The following is a 4,289-nucleotide window of genomic DNA, read 5'->3' as shown; positions in this document are numbered from 1 at the left end:
TCCTTTCTTCACAGTAATAATGTTAAGACTAATAAGATGATTCATGTGAAAGTGCCTTGAGTTCTTTTGAGAAAGGCATTTTATGGATTATTATTGTTTTACTCTTTAGTCATTTTCAGTTGTGTCCAATTCTTTGTGATGCCATATGGGGTTTTCTTGGCAGACATACTGGAATGATTTGCCATTTCCTTCTCCAGCTCATTTTACAGATGAGGAACAGAGGCAAACAGGGTTAAGTGACTTGCTTGGTATCATACAGCTGGTAATGTCTGAGAACAGATTTAAACTCAGGAAGATGAATCTTCCCAACTTCATTCCTAGCACTCTTCACTGTGCTACCTAGAAACCTGTTGTGCTATGTGGAGCTGTTGGTATACACGGGAGCCACCTGACAGTGGCTGATGGAGATCCAACGCAGACCTGCAGAATGAATCTCCTCTTGTGAGAGGATGATACAAGGAGACTGAGAGGCAGTTGCTGTTCTCTGACCTTTCTCCTCTTCCCTCTGCCTCCAATTTATCTCATTCCCAGTCTGCAACACCTGTGTCAACAAAGGCTAGTTTGCAACTTCTTCAGATGTTATGATTCACAGCTGGGGAACCTCTAGAAGAATTGACCTGTCCCTTAGCAGCTACCCATTTTATGAAAGTAAGATATTAATATCATACTCAATTGGTCCCTGGCATTCTCTCCTAGTCCACATCTAGTTCCTCACACTTTCCTCTTTATCTTTTCCATTTTCTATCATGAGATTCTCTTCCCCACCCCGCTTTTTCTTCATCTTGCTATTTATTATTGGACGTTTTTGTCCTTGGTTCTAGTAGACCAGACACCATGACAGGCAAGTGAACTGAATTTAAGTGAGGGAGAGTTGTGCAAGGTCACCTACCTCACTTTCCCCTCCAGAGCCATCTGGGTCCAGTGGCAAGATATAGATCTGGAGACTGGAGGTGGCTCTGGATGCAAAAGACCTTGTCCTTTTTAAGCTAAGGTCTTCATCAAGTCTCAGTTTGACTGAAGCCACACCCATTCAGTGATTAAGGCTAGGAGGTGATTGAGGCAAAGAATCTCCACTTTTATCTAGTCCCCCCCCAAAAAAAATCTAAATAAATAAAATGAATCTGAGAGGAGAAGACCCTCAGGATTTCTGGCCAAAGCAGAAATTACTATTTACTTTTAATTTGAGTCTATCAGGACCCAAACAATGATCAAATGGGACCTTGCTATTCATTTTTATCATGAATTTAATTCAATCTATGTCCCATATTGTTTTTCCATTTTTAGCTTCAATTTTGTCTCCCATAGCTAGGCCAAACTAGTCAGTCTGGAATTTTGTCTTCTCTCCGACACAAACCTCCTCTCAACTCTGACAGATCTCTTCACATTTCTCTATACTACCAGCATCTATACCATTTTCATTCTCACCCTCATGGCTTTGTGATGCCTCCTTCTCTAGAATGTCCCATTCACTCCCATGCATACATTCAAATTCTATATACCCTTCAAGAACTGGCTCAAATCCCAGCTCTTCCACAAAACACAATCTTAAAGCAATTATTTTCTTTACCAAACAACTGAACATTTGATTACAAATGACTAAATGTTTAAAGTATATTTTTCCTCCTTGTCCACAAACTATTATTAGCCACCACCAAAAAATATATATATATATATATACATATATATATATTTGAGCATACTGTCATACTTTTTTTATCCCCTATAGAACGGATGTCAAAAATCACATTGAAACAGGATCACTGATCCATACATAAAGATCCCTACATAATGCATTTTGACACAGTTTTTAAATGTAATAATATTTATGTTTTATCATATTTTTATTTATTTTGTGAAATATTTCTCAATTACATTTTAATCTGGTTTGGTCTCATTCAGGAATGTGGTTGGCTCATGAGTCTCATGTTCAATACCTCTTTCCTACAATGTCATTATATATTTAATAATTTGATATTAATATTGACAATTGGTTGATTATTGAGCAAGAACTTCATCTCTCTCCCTTCTTTGTGTATGGCTAACTCAATCATTTTTTCAGCAAACACATATTACATGACTGCTGAGTGCCTGGCACTGTTCTACATGCTTGCAAAAGTATAAAATTGAAATAAGATGTGGTCCTTTCCTTCATGTAACTTAGAGTAGGGTGAGAAGATGCCAATACTAATAGCAATGATACACAACAGTGATTAAGTTTATTCAAGAGTAATAAAATAAAATACTACAATGAGGGTCTGCAGGAAAAAATCACTATTAACTAGACAGATGAGGGATGACTCACTTTGTACTTCTTTGATTTCTCTACTATGCTCTCTTACTGAATACCTCTCCCTCACCTGTCTTTTTAACTTTCTTTTGAATATTCTTCCTCCATCAGATTGTAAAAGCTCCTTGAAGGCAGGCACTATCTTTCTTTTTCACATTTAGCACACTGCCTGGCAGATAGTAGGAGTTTAATAAATTCTTACTGATTATTAACTGCCTAGAAGAGGTAGCTATTGGAGTTAGATTTTAAAGGATGGACATGGGGCAAAGAAAAGGAGGGATGATATTCCAGGTTTGAGCAGAGTATGAGGAAAAATATGGAGATGAGAAATTCAAAGTATGTTCAGGGGATAATGTACTATAGTTTCACTGGAGTATAGAGCACATCATTTAGCCTATATCCCAGGTGCAAACACAAACCCTCTACTTTCCTCATTGCTTCATCATTCTCCTCCAATACTTTTAAGAGAGGCAGCAGCAACAGCTGTCGAACACGTAATAAGTATAATAGTCATCTTTCTCAGTGATACTTTATTCTCAACACATGTTAAATATTGACAAATAGAAGATCCTAGGAAGAAAATAGCCTAAATAAATAAATAAAAATAAAAGTCAAGAAATTCTTGGCATAGATCAAAGCTGAACTAAGGCCCAGAAATTGATATCTGGACTTTCCAATTCATGGGTCAAGAGGAAGAAATAGTTAAATAAATGGTGGAATAAATAGATGGTGAGAGCTGGGGGGGAGGAGGGGAGGGTAGAGAGAAGGAGAACTCCTGAAGAAAGATGCTAGCCATATCCAGAAAAAGAATTGCTAAAATTTAATTAATATCAAAGCATACTATGTTTTCCTTTTCACATTAGGATTAATATGGAAATATGTCTTACATGATCGTACATATATAATGTATACCAAATTGCTTGTTTTAAGGAGACAGGCGGGGAGAGGAAGGAAAATTTGAGAGTTAAAATTTTTTTAAAAGGAATGTCAAATATTGTCTTTACATATATTTAGGAAAAAAATACTGTTTTTTAAAAATAGGAAAAGACTGTGTTGGTGGTCAAGAAGAAGGAAACAAATATGGAACAGAAAGACTTTGCAGAGAAGTTTCATATATATTAAATCTAGCCAAACTTATGTACATAAGAATGAAGTAAATTTAACTGGGAAGTCAATTACAAGTTAAACCGAAGCTAGTATCATATAAGTAGTCATGATTTCATCAGAAACCAAGTCTAGTTCTTTTCCAGATGATCCAATATCAAAGTGATGAGCAACAGCAAAGTTAAAATGAAGCCAGTTGTAAGACACTCACCTTCTTGTTCATGATGACTCAGCAGCAGAGATGATAAAATATTTCCTCTGAATCCAAAATATACTTAAGACAGAGAATCCCATTCCCATGCTTATCTCACTTTGCTTCAGCAAATTCAATTTCAAACCAAACTATCGTAGCTTTCACTGAAGATAAATATTTCCTGCCACTATACCTTTGTACAGACTGACCCCTATGCCTCTTTAATCTCTGCATTCTGTGATCTTTATTTAGCTTTTTTCAAGTTTCCTCTCAGGTGTCACCTTTTAATAAGAAATCTTACAGGTAAAAGGAAACCCTTGGTTGTTAGTGTTTTCCTCCCTCCTCAAGTATTTTGTACTTACTTATCTGTGAAAAGGTTGTATCCCCCCAGTATAAGGTAAGTCCTTTAGTATAAGGATTGTGTCTTGTTTTGTTTTCATAGCCATAGATTGTAGCACAGAGACTGGCAAATACTTCAATATTCATCAAATGAATTATTAAAAATCTTTGGCCAGTCTGTTCCTGCCATTGGAACCAATCAACCAAGCTTTTAAGTACCTTCTGTGTGCCAGGGATTCTATTAGATTCTGAGATAAAAAGATAAAGATAAAGACCCTGCCCTCAATGAGCTTATATTTTGTAGCTCTATCTGGATTAAAGAACTGGCCCATAACCTTATGAAAATGAAACATACACACAGGGAAG

This window comes from Antechinus flavipes, chromosome 4, assembly GCF_016432865.1.
Source record: "Antechinus flavipes isolate AdamAnt ecotype Samford, QLD, Australia chromosome 4, AdamAnt_v2, whole genome shotgun sequence".
Lineage (NCBI taxonomy): Eukaryota > Metazoa > Chordata > Mammalia > Dasyuromorphia > Dasyuridae > Antechinus > Antechinus flavipes.
Note: the sequence above shows the minus strand (reverse complement) of the source record.